The sequence below is a fragment of the Mauremys reevesii genome, linkage group 2 (genome assembly GCF_016161935.1).
Source record: "Mauremys reevesii isolate NIE-2019 linkage group 2, ASM1616193v1, whole genome shotgun sequence".
NCBI lineage: Eukaryota > Metazoa > Chordata > Testudines > Geoemydidae > Mauremys > Mauremys reevesii.
In genome coordinates, this window is record NC_052624.1 from 47692178 (window position 1) to 47705768 (window position 13591).

A 13591-nucleotide genomic window follows, 5' to 3' on the forward strand; every position below is an offset into this window, starting at 1 on the left:
TACACAGGCATCAGAATTGTAAAGTTCCATTGACATATCATGGACATCATCTTAACCATGGAAGTGAAGTTCAGATGGTTTGTGATGTCATCAGACCCCTAAAATGTGTTTATATGACCTTAGTAACTGTATTCCTGTTTTGTGTTTTATATATTCAAAGAACATCATAAGATTTTAATAAGAAAAATGTGTTTTTGTTAAAGTCATACACTAAATGCAAGCTTTGCCCTTCTCCATGTTGTTTCTCTAATGAACAAAATATTTGTTGTAATTTACAGTTATTTTAAGGTAGTTACAGATAGCTCATTCCTGGGGTGCTGGGCAGGTGGCATTGGAAGTAACTTAGTCCACCGTCATACAGGTTTTTGTTGATCATTTCCATATTGATTAATATGTCATAGTCCAATGCTTTTCTTCACACTTAAAAAAAATCTTATTTCATGGCTGTAATGTCACAGCTTCCCTGCAATTTATCAGGTTTCTCCTCTATAACCCAACATGATTAAGATACAAGTGTCTGGAAAGTATAAAGTTACTTATCCCCATTTCCCAATAAATAAGGAATACTCAAATGCACATAGAATAGGAGGAGACCGACTAGGCACTAGTGCCACAGAGAAGGATGGCATGAGAATTATAATAGATGATAAATTATATGAGTAAACAATACAGATTAGTAGCAGAAAGCCCAATATTGTGTCACACTCTAGTATTACCAAGAGTCTCCAGAACGAAACCAGTGAGGTAATTGCTCCTTTCTACTGAATATTGACTAGGCCTTATTTGGGATTTCAGTGCCCATTGAAGTCAGTTTGAGTTCTCCATCGATGTTTGAGCAGCACTTTATAAAAAAAAAAAGTAGGCAAAAGTGAAGGCTGTTCAGAAATGATAGAAAATCTTGCAGCTAACACCTCTGAGGAAATATAGAAACATGGGTCATATTCAGTCTGGAGGTGATGTAGACTCGATAACTCTCTACAAACTCATAGAACTGTTGTAAGAATACAAGGAATAATAATTCTTAGCAATGAACAAGGGACTGAGCAAGAAATTAATGGGACTTAACCAGGATTAAAGGAAATGTGTGTTAAATTTAAGTATTAAAATACTTTAACCGTAAGCATAGTTAAGTGGTCGAGAAAGCTGTCAGGGAAGATGGACAAGGCCTCTTTGCTAATGATGCTATTATGCAGACTTTAAGAAGTTAAATCTATCCTGCAATGACTGATAGGAAGGTGAGAAGGGCTAAAGACACACTAAAGGTCATTACCAACCCAAACAAAAATGATCCTATGCAGGGGCGGCTCTAGGCACCAGCAAAACAAGCTGGTGCCTAGGGCGGCAAAATCTAGGGGGCGTCCCCTGCTGCCGGGGGGGTGGGGGCGGCAGGCTGGGCCGGCGGACCTGCCGCAGTCATGCCTGCGGGAGGTCCACCGGAGCCCCGAGACGACTGGACCTGCCGCAGGCATGACTGCGGAGGGGGCGCTCGTCCCGCGGCTCGGCTGGACCGCCCGCAGGCATGACTGCGGCAGCTCAAGCGGAGCCGCCGGACCCGCGAGCCGTCCGCAGCTGCGGGAGGTCCAGCCGAGCCACGCGGGAACAGCGGTCCCTCTGCAGTCATGCCCGCGGGAGGTCCGCTGCTCCCGCGGCTCCGGGGCGCCTCCCGCGCATGACTGCTTGGGGCGGCCAAAACTGTAGAGCCGCCCCTGATCCTATGAAAACCCTTAGTATTGGCTTCCCAAGACCATACAGTAGCCAACAGTTGCAGTGCATTCTGGACCAGTTCCTGCAAAATTCTGAGTGCCCTCAACTTTTATTGATGCCCACAGGATCCTTGCAGTAGGTGCTCAGCTTTTTGCTGGGTTGAACCATGTGTGAATGAAATGCAAGTTCCTTGTCAAATAGTCATTTAAGAGCCACTGACGGTTAATTATACAGATAAATCTTGATTTTACGAAAGTCATAGGGGCACCCGAAACTTTTTGTGTAATGAAGGAAGCTGCTGCTATATGAATATTAAATAATAATGAAGTCTAGTAAAAACAAAAGTCCTCTTTGGATAGAAGAATGCATTAGGTTACCTGACGTGTTGATTTTTGGCAGACTTTTTAACATTTTATTGATATTTTAACAATTGCTTCATGTGTGAACACAAACTAAATATTTCTCAGCAAGCAAATCAGTCTGAATTATTGTGTTTAATATAAGAAAAACAATATTGTCCTGCTAAAACTGTTCTGCTACATTGCAGAATTTGTTCCCATAAATCAGAGTTTGTGCATGTTTCTTTCTAGTAAGCATTTATAACACTGAAATCTCTGAAATTTACAAAAGCACTTATCATTACAAGAACTTTTATTATCGGGGGTAGCCATGTTAGTCTGTGTCCCCAAAAACAACAAGGAGTCCGGTGGCACCTTAAAGACTAACAGATTTATTTGGGCATAAGCTTTTGTGCATTTGAAGAAGTGGGCTTTTTATCCACGAAAGCTTATGCCCAAATAAATCTGTTAATCTTTAAGGTGCCACCGGAATCCTTGTTGTTTTTTAAGAACTTTTATGTCTCCCAGATAGCCCAATATATGTTGCATCAGATATTTACAGTCATATTTTTAGTGCAACTCTTGACAAAAATGTCTAAAAAGTGGTTTGGGTGAGAAAACTGGCTGTGTAAAAAAAAGGTTCTCTTCTGAAAAGTATTCATCATACTTGCTCTCTGTGTGTCTGCATCACAGCTGCATATGTTGCTGACAAAAAAATGAATCTCTACAACTGTCATTAGTACAGAGCCAATACAGCCATAGATGTAGAGCTGAAATCTGTTCTAAAGCACCTGCCACCATTGTAACTTAGTACCAGTCCCTAAGGCTAAAATTTTCCAACTTGGTTGCCGAGGTTGGATCAAATTCTGTTGGTAAAAGAGACAAGCTTTTGAGCTACCCAGAGCTCTTTGTCAGGTACTGGAAAGGTACATGGCTACAGCACTGCAAACAAAACTGGTTACAGAAAGTTAGACATCTGATTCCATATTTAGGCACCCAATTAATTGGCTTGCTTTTCAGAAGAGCTGAACACTCACATATCTATGGGCTTAATAATTATGTAGGTAAGAATAGGAGCTATCGCTGCTTAGTAGAGCTAAGCAGAAATCCAATTTTCCCTTTCATGGGAAATGCCACACTTGCATTTTGAAGGGGGGAGGGGAATTTGGAACAAAACGAAAACAAAGAATTTTAATTTTCCTGTAAAACAAACTTACTTTTTTTTTTTTGTTTTGGACTGATTGCAATGTTTTGTTCCAACTACAGCATTAAAAATTCACTTTTTATAATATAAAGTTAAAGGAATTTCTAAACAAAAAAATCATTTTGAAACAACAAAATTGACATGTTCCATTCTGAAAATGCTGAAATGCAACTTTTCAACATTATTTTGAAATGCTTTGGGTTTTTTTGTTTTAAATGACATTTCATTGAAATTGACACATCTGCAAAATTATTCATACTAAGCAAAAAAGCATTTTACAGACAAAGAACATTCCAGCAGAAAATTCATGATCAGCTGTAGTGCTCACCACTTCTGAATAGTTAGACAACTTATTGGGTGGATAGATGTGGATTTAGGTGCCCAGAGTTGAACATTATAGTCTAAGTACAATCTTTATTGCAAAACAGTTAAATTTTGACTGCAGATTATTATTTGTGCTAATGCAAAAAAGCAGAAAGAACCCAGCATGATTTTCAGATTCCAGGCTGAGTTTGCAGTTTTGACAATAAAAAACAAAAAATCAATTGTAAATTAAATAAATATATAAAAAGTGTTTGTGGGCTTCTATATTTCTTTTCACTCAATGAATTCCATATCCGTGTCTCTCTTCTGACTATACTCATGTATTAAGGGTAACTTTATGTTCTGAGGGAGGATCTACTTTTAATAATGCCATTCATATGTAAGCTTTTTAAGAAAACCACATCTCTTGTGTCTAGTTTCATTAACTAATCACCCTGTGCATATTCACAGAAGGAGCTGTTAAGGGTGGAGATCCCGATGATGTCTTTGGTGAGTGCTTCTCCAGAGCAGCATTCTGTGATGTGCAGTGTATTGTGCAGTCTTTGTGACAGTCACGTGGTGAGGTACACTCTGTGTTTTTAGCACTTAGAACTATAATTCCATGAGTGTGACAAATACAGATTAATCGCCAGAATTATAATCCTGTACTTCTTAATATGTGGCTAGATCCTGAGATACTTGCTCAGTTTTTACTGAGTTCTTAGGCAAAAACTCCAGAGGCTTGTCTTCACTAGAAAATCAGGTTGTGTAAGAACACAACCTTAAGGTATCATATTAATTCACATGATGTTAAATGTGATTTTTAAATCAGTTTAGGCAGTGACATATTTAGTATCTTCTTTGCTGGTCATAGATAAACTCTTCCTGAGCCGTAGGTTCCAGGTCATGATCTTACACACCCTAATTTTGACAAAACCCTCAATTATGTTAGTGGAAATTTTGCCTGAATAAGAAAGAGTAAACATGAATAAAGATCTCAAGATTTGTCCTCTATTTTGCCTTCGTGTGTGTGGTAGTCATCACTGGAGTTTGAAGAGTGTGCATCTGTCAGAGAAGATGCATACTTAAATTTGACCTTAAATCCCAGAAAAATTACAGAGTCTGATATCTTACTTTCTGTTTTGATGGTCAGTGAAGTGTATACTGAACAAGAGAACTGAACTATTTATAAATGAACTGGCAGGATATAAATGTGAACAGTTCAGTGTGTCTAAACTAGCTATGCTGATTTGTTTTTCACTTTTCTCTCATCACCCTGTCTGCTGTACTAAACTGTTTGGTTTGCAGTTCTCTCTGGGTACCTGTTGCATAGCTTTTCTAGTTCTTCTTCGAGAGATGTCCCTGTGGGTGCTCCACTTTAGGTGTCGGTGCGTCCCTGCGCCTTTGGTCGGAGATTTCTGCAGCACTACTCGTACCGGCCACGCATGCTCAGAGCCTGCCCCCCCCGCTCTGAGTATAGCTCTAGTGAGCATGCGTGGCCGGTTCCCTCAGTTCCTTCTCTACCGTCCCCGGCTTGAGACGGAGCTCAGCAGACTCCTTAAAGAATTTCTTTCCTCATCCTAAAATAACTTGTAGTTAGACAGTTTCTTGTTAGTTAGTTGTTAGTTAGTATTACCCTTTTTTCTACTGTTTAAAAAAAAATTCTCTCAGCCGCTTCAGACATGCCTGGCTCCACAGGCTTTAAGCGCTGCTCCTCCTGTAAAGACGCTATCCCTCTCTCCGATGGACATTCACAGTGCATAAAATGCTTGGGGGAGACCCATATTCCCCAAAAATGTGCTCACTGCTCTAAACTAAGCTCCAGAGCGAGAAAGGACAGGGAGCTAAAACTTAAACTTATTTTGCTTCAAAAATCCTTAGGGTCCGCCTCAGACCCTGGCGCGGACTCTGCTTCCGCTCACCAACACAGCTCTCTCACTGCTAAAAAGCAGAAGAAAGCAGCAAAACGAGGGCACCTTCTGTCAAGTACAAAAGAAGCCCTTAGGCACAAACCTTCTCCGGTCAGATCCACAGTCTCCTTACCGGTGCTCCCCCGCCTGAGCACTTTCGGCAAGCCGGGCTCCTCAGGCATCGCATTAAACCTGCCTGTGCTTTCGGCGGCAGCGCAAAGCTCCGGTGCCGAGGCGACAGGCTTTCAGTTGCCTGCCTTGATTATAGCACCTATCGGCACTGCGACGAACGCGGTGCCGACATTCCAGGACCCCCCCTGAGGCACCGCAGCCTGCTATTAATAGTGCAGCATCGGCTCCAGCACCGGCATTAACAGCGCTACTTGGCACGGAGCCAAGACTTAGAACTCTGGTGCAAGCCCCAGTTCCCTCACAGCAATTCTATCATCCTTCACCTTCAGCTGCCTCAGTGCTGCCGTTTACCCAGCCAAGTGACCTCTTAGTGTCACCTATGATGCAGTCACCCTTCCTTAAAGATTGCTTCTCCCTTACCAATGATTCAGGATCCGAACAGCCTTCCTCCAGTGAAAGAGGAGTCTGAACTACAGGGTGATGTTTCAATGCAATCAGAATTCCATCCTCAGATTCCTGTCAACCGCAGGCACAGGAAAATTGTCTCAGACTATCCTCGTGACCCTGCCTCCTGGTGCGTTAACCCCCGGATGGCTCCACCTATGCCTTTCCCACCACCATGGCAGTATTGGGCCCCATGGGCATCTTTCCCTCGGCAGCACACCCGCTATTCCAATTCGACGAGACACGAACATCCAGATATGACATGACTCACTTGGCGGCAGCCTCCCATTCTCAGGATCAATTAACTCCTGCTCCTGACCCAGTACCAACTGAAGTAATGCCTGAAGAAGCTTTACTTCCCCCCGCTCTAACTTCCTCAGACGATTTTTTGAAATTCCAGGACCTCTTTAAAAGGGTTGCCAGCGACCTTAGAATCAATCTAGAAGTACCACCGGACCAACAACATGAGTTAACAGACATCCTGCAACCCTCTTCTTCATCCAGACTGGCATTACCAATCAATCCAGCCCTTCTGGAACCTGCTAAGTCCATCTGGCAGGCTCCAGCCACAAGCCAGCCTACCTGCAAACAAGCGGACCGTAAATACTTCATTCCCTTCAAGGGCTCTGAATTCCTTTTCTCACATTCTGTGCCAAACTCACTGGTAGTGGACGCAGCCAATCAAAGGAACAAACAACAGTATTCCCGCCATACCCCAGCCAACAAGGAAGGCAAATGCTTAGACCTGCTGGGTCGCAAAGTGTATGCCTCTTCAACCTTACAATTTCGAATTGCCAATTATACCGCAGTTCTGGCAAAGTACGACCATAGAAACTATAACAAGTTGATGGACTTTATTGAACACATTCCAGACCAGAAGAAACAACAGTTTACAGCTTTAGTTTCCGAGGGCCAAATCATATCACGCACGGCTCTTCAAGCAGCTCTGGATGCAGCCAATACCGCAGCAAGGTCCGCCGCTACGGCGATGGTCATGCGCCGAGGTTCATGGCTCTCCTCTTCCCTCTTTCCCCGCGAGGTTCAGAGCACCATAGAGGATCTCCCTTTTGATGGTGATAAACTCTTTGCTTCCACCACGAATGAGGTGCTTCACTCAATTAAGGACTCAAGGGCAACTCTTCGATTCTTAGGCATCCAAACCCCTACAGCCAGAAGGCGACAGTACAGATATCAACCTTACCACTGTCCATGCTACCCCCCCATATACTCAGCAGTTCCCAAGATCTCAGGATCAACAACAGCAACACCAACGCCAGAAATCCAGATACCAGAGGCGTCGCCCCAATTCTTCCGGGATACCCCAGCTTCCTCCAACTAATAAGCAGATTTGAACCTTTGGTCGAGGGTCTCGTAAACATCGTCCCAACTTCAGCGTATGCACCGCTTACAACTATCTTTGGACACCGCCTACAGCCATTTTTGCACCAATGGCAGAATATTATCACCGACAAGTGGGTTCTAGAGGTCATCACAACTGGGTATTCTATCCCCTTCCTCTCCTTCCCTCCCACCCACCCACCCTCCCCGTCCCTCTTCAGGGACCCCTCTCACAAGCTACACCTCCAGCAAGAAGTACATCATCTCCTTCACCTGGGGGCTATCAAACTCGTGCCAGAATGCCACAAGGGAAAAGGGTTTTACTCCCATTATTTCTTAGCAGAAAAGAAAACTGGAGGATGGCGACCGATCCTCGACCTCACGCGGCTCAACAAGTTTATCAAAAAGCAAAAGTTCAAGATGGTTACTCTCACCACCATAATTCCAGCCCTGGAGCAGGGCGATTGGTTTTCAGCCCTTGACCTACAAGATGCCTATTTTCATGTCACTATCCACCCGGCCCACAGACGTTTCCTTCGTTTTACCGTCGGCTCAACGCATTTCCAATACAGAGTTCTGCCCTTCGGCCTTTCCACTGCCCCCCCGAGTTTTCTCCAAGCTCCTAGCGGTAGTCACTGTCTACCTCAGGAAAAAAGGGGTCATAATATTCCTTTACCTCGACAATTGCCTCCTGAAGGCCTCCACATTCGACGAGGCCCTCCGCTTCACACAACTCACCATCGATTGCTTCCAATCCCTGGGCCTTCAAATAATGAAGCAAATCCACATTAAGTCCTACCCAGCACCTGGAGTTTATAGGAGTGAGCCTCGACTCCACAACCGGGCTGGTATCTCTCCCACCCGACCGATTCAATACCATAAAACTACTGGCTACGAGACTTCGCAACAGCCCCCAGGTCAACGCCCGAGACTGCCTCCAACTACTAGGGCACATGGCCTCGTGCACCTTCGTGGTCCAGAATGCACGTCTCTACATGAGGTGCTTCCAAGCTTGGCTGGCCACGGTTTACAAACCAAACGTGCACTCACTAAACAAACACCTGGCCATACCCTACCGAGTCAAAGACTCTCTTCTATGGTGGACAGTCCCCTACAACCTCTGTTCTGGAGTCCCCTTCCTCCAGACTTCCCCAACTCTGATAATGGCGACCGATGCATCTGTCACTGGCTGGGGGGCCCACATCTCTCACCAAACAGTCCACGGGCTATGGTCTCCTTCTGAGACCTCCCTGCACATAAATGTTCTAGAACTTCGAGCTATACGGAATGCCTGCCGCCACTTCCTACCACTGATCAAGAATCAGCATGTACGCATAATGACAGACAGCATTGCCTGCATGTTCTACGTAAACAGACAAGGAGGGGCTCGCTCCCACTCTCTTTGCTCAGAGGCCATAAAACTCTGGAATTGTTGCCTTGCAAACCACATCCGCATATCAGCTGCTTATCTCCCAGGGGTGATGAACACCACTGCCGACGAGTTAAGCAGACATTTCCCTTCGGACCAAGAATGGGAGATAGACGAGGGAATCATTTACAACATATTTCGCACTTGGGGTCACCCAACCATAGATCTCTTTGCAACCGCGAAAAACACGAAATGCCTCAATTTTTCCCCAAGGCGGAACTGGGCAAACACTCCCTCGGAGACGCATTCATGATCCTGTGGCACTGGGACTTGCTTTGTTCATTTCCCCCAATACCATTGCTCAACAGGGTCCTCATAAAGATACGAACGGACCTTGCCAGGGTGATCTTGATCGCACCTTCATGGCCGAGACAACCGTGGTTCCCTTTCCTCACCAGAATGTCACCAATCTCACTGCCTCTCATCCCAAACCTTTTATCACAGCAACACGGCCGGCTTCTTCACCCGAATCTATCCATGCTTCATCTCAAAGCCTGGTACCTGCATGGTTCTCCCAACGAGAACTAGACTGTTCCGATCAAGTTCAGAGGGTGCTTCTACACAGCAGAACACAATCCACCCATACCACCTATCTCCGAAAGTGGAAACGATTCACAGAATGGTGTTCAACTAAACAACTGTCTCCTACCTCGGCACCTCTTCCCTGCATACTCGACTACCTATTGAGCATTAAGCAATCCGGCCTTTCTTTCAGCTCCATCAGAGTCCATTTAGCTGCCATCACAACCTTTCATGGTACAGTTGACAATACCTCGGTCTTTGCTCATCCCATCACCAAGCGTTTCCTGAAGGGACTCCAAACCTTATATCCAGACATTAAGCCACATACCCCTCCATGGGATCTTCACCTAGTATTGTCCTGTTTAACTCATCAACCCTTTGAGCCCTTAGCCACCTGCTCCCTCTTGCACCTCTCGATGAAAACGGCCTTTTTGGTGGCGATTACCTCCACCAGACGGGCAGGAGAGATAGCAGCCCTTATGGCAGATCCACCATATACGCTCTTCTTCAAGGACAAAGTTACTCTACGCCTACACCCGAAATTCCTTCCAAAAGTTCACACTTCATTTCACATCAATGAACCAATACATCTACCAACTTTCTTTCCAAAACCACATGCAAACTCCTTCAAAGCCACAATGCACACACTTGATGTGCGCAGGGCCTTATCCTTCTATTTGGACAGAACCAAACCCTTCAGAAACTCTCCTAGGCTCTTTGTCTCCATCGCGGAGCATTCCAAAGGCATGCCTGTCTCTCCTCAGAGACTGTCAAACTGGATCTCCGATTGCATACGACTCTGCTATCAGATAAAAAACGTTACACCGCCAGCATTGATCAGAACACATTCCACTAGATCTGTATCTACCTCTGTAGCCTTCTTACGTAAAGTGCCATTGACTGACATCTGTAAAGCAGCCACTTGGTCCTCCGAGCACACATTTGTCAAACACTATGCCCTTACTCAGGGCCCTCTCTCTGACACTCGATTAGGCAGGGCAGTATTAACTACGGCATTCCTGCCAGATCCGAAGTCCCTATCTCCTTGAGATACACTGCTTCGAAGTCACCTAAAGTGGAGCACCCACAGGGACATCTCTCTCGAAGAAGAGGAGGTTACTCACCTTGTGCAGTAACTGACGTTCTTCGAGATGAGTGTTCTTCGAGATGGGTGTTCCACTACCCACCCTCCTCCCCTCTACTTCGGAGTTGGGGTAGCCTCCGTTGTAGAGAAGGAACTGAGGGAACTGGCCGCGCATGCTCACTAGAGGTATACTCAGAATGGGGGCAGGGGGCAGGCTCTGAGCATGTGTGGCCGGTACGAGTACTGCTGCAGAAATCTCCGATCAAAGGCACAGGGACGCACCAACACCTAAAGTGGAGTACCCATAGGGACACTCATCTTGAAGAACGTCAGTTACTGCACAAGGTGAGTAACCTCCTCTTCTTGACTGTAGGGGTGCTCCACTTTAGGTTTGCACGTGTCTGTGCATTTTGTGGCCCTCAACATCCAGTGTGCCCACTCTCATATAGCTATGCATCTTGCTCCACAGACATTTTCTATGGTTCGTCATTGTAACACTCATGGTTTGTAGTGAGTGCTTCTCTCCAGCCTTTCAACTGCTCTGAGAGTCTTCACAAAGGTTTCTTGGTCATTGTGGCTCATCTTCTACAAGTGTGAATAGTCATTTCCCCTACCTGGATAACTGGATCCTCAAGGGTCATTCCTTCCACACCGTTTGCTAGCAGCCAACAAGGCCCTAGCTCTCACCCACTTTCTGGGTCTTTGGCTCAGTGCAAAAAAATCTGGACACCTGTCCAGGGCATCGACTTCATTTGAAGCCACCCTGAAATCTACAGCTTAGAGAGCATACCTACCCACAGACAGATTTCCCATGATGTCCAACTTCATCTCTACACAACAGCAGAGCCCTCAAATCAGAACAATGTCTTTCTTCAACTTTTAGGATACATGCCGGTCAGCGTTTTTGATGCCTCCAAAGCTGGCTTAGAACTGTTTATATTCCCACCAAGCACAGTTTGTCCATGCAAGTATCCATCCCTCAGAGAGTCTTTGATTCTCTGAGTTGGTGGAAGGACCCCCACAAGGTTTGTGTGGGAGCGCCATTCTTGTGTCAACTCCTTACAAAGATCGTTGCTACTGATGCCTAACTGCTAGGTTGGGGAGCGGACTTCCAGGACTTAACATTGCAAGACAAGTGGATTCCCCAGGAGTCATCACTATACATCAATCTGCTTGATCTCAGGGCAGTTTCAGTATACTTGGCATCATTTCCTACCCAAGATCAAAGGTCATTCAGTCAGGGTAATGACAGACAACAGAGCAGCCATATTCTGTATATACTGCCAAGGAAGAGGAAGATCCCAATCCTTAAATCCAGAAGCCATAAAACTTTGGAATTGGTTGATATCTGACCAAGTCAACATCTCATTGGCTTACCTACTAGATCTGCAAAACATCATAGCAGACACTTTGAGCAGACATTTCTGCCTGGATCACACATGGCAGCTGAGTGCTTTGGTAGTTCAAAAGATTTCTCTCTTCTGGGGCATTCCATGGAGAGACCTCTTTGTGATGCTACCCATCATGAAATGCTGGCACATCTGTTCAAGAGGAGGACATGGTCACAAGTCATAGAATCATAAATTATTAGGGTTGGAAGGGACCTCAAGAGATCATCTAGTCCAACCCCCTGCTCAAAGCAAATGCTGTCCTCGTTCCTAGCCTTGAACACTGATATATGCCTATCCCCGAATACCATTGCTTCTTAGGGTCCTCGTCAGATTAAGACAAGAAAAGATAGTAATCATTCTCATACTACTGGCCTGGCTGAGCCAAGTATGGTTTAGAGACCTGATTCACCTGTCTCTCCGGTCACCTTTTCATCTCCCTCTGACAGCAGACATAGGAATTGGGCACCATAACCCATTCCAGACTCTCCTCACTTCATCTCAAAGTCTGGCTCCTCAATACTCTGAGGCTTAGGAAAAAGTCTGTTTTCTTGAGTTACAGACTGTGCTGTTGGACAATAGGAAACCTGCTACAAGACTTACCTGCAGAAGTGGACGAATTTCCAGTATTTTTGGTATTGCTCATCCTACCACTGAGACACTCGTCAAGGGCTGGAACAATCTTTTCCTTAGTGTTAGAGAGCCTGCCTACTTTGGGACCTTACTCTACTTCTTGATGCCTTGTGGAAAACACCCTTTGTACTCACTGGGAGTTGTTCCCATCTCCATTTATCCTTCAAAACCTCATTTCTCATAGCCATCACTTCAGTCAGCAGGATAGAGGAATATGGAATGCTTATGGCTGATCTGCCATACATAATATTCTGCCAGGACAAAGTGATTTAGTGACCCCATCTTCACTTCCTACCTAAGTTCTCATTGGACTTCCACATCAACCAAGACATTCAATTATTAGTATTTACCCAAACCTCATGCTTCCAGGGAATAAGCCAGTCTCCACACTCTTGATGTAAGAAGAGCCATTACCTTCTATCTCGACAGGACTAAACCACTTAGGACCTCCTCTAGATTTTTTGTTGCCTTTGCAGAAAGACTGAAGGGAGCCTCTGTTTCTAGGCAAAGACTATTTAAATCAATATCAGGATGCATGCACCATCTGCCTCTACAGCCCTACTTAAGAGCATACCCATCACAGACATATCCAAAGCTGCTACCTGGTCATTTGTGCACATCTTCTCTCGGCACTATGCATTCATGCTTCCAGAGCAGATATAGCCTTGGGGAAGGCTATTCTCTGAATATACTGAATCCGCCTCTTCACCACCGTCCTCCATAATTGAGGCTCTGCTTGGGATTCACTTGAAGTGAAGGATCCATAGGGACAATAATGCAAAGAAGGAGAGACTACTTACCTATACAGCAACTAGAGTTCTTTGAGATGTTTTGTCTCTATGAGTGCTCCGCTGCCCTCTCTCTTTTCCCCTTTGCTTTGGAATCCTTGGACATCAGAGTTGAGAAGGAACTGGAGCGGCTGCGATCTGCTTCTCCCTTTATGCCCTCAGTCTGGAGCACATGGAGATATAGAGCAGACGTGTTCTCCTGAGGACATTGCAGGCAAAAATCTCTGATCAGAAGGACATAGACATGCACACACATAAAGTGGAGGATCCATAGGGACAAAACAGCTTGAAGAACTCCAATTACTGTACAGGTAAGTAACCTCTCCTTCCTAACACAGCTTGCAGAAACACTGGATTTGGGGAGATTTTGAAAG

General features: G+C 45.2%; 1 protein-coding gene across 13 annotated transcripts in view; it reads left to right on the top strand.

Moving 5' to 3' along the window:
* The window catches only part of PPP1R9A (protein phosphatase 1 regulatory subunit 9A), a 251370-nt gene that overhangs the window by 204311 nt on the left and 33468 nt on the right, over positions 1-13591 (top strand). The gene's annotated exons all lie outside the window — the stretch shown is intronic.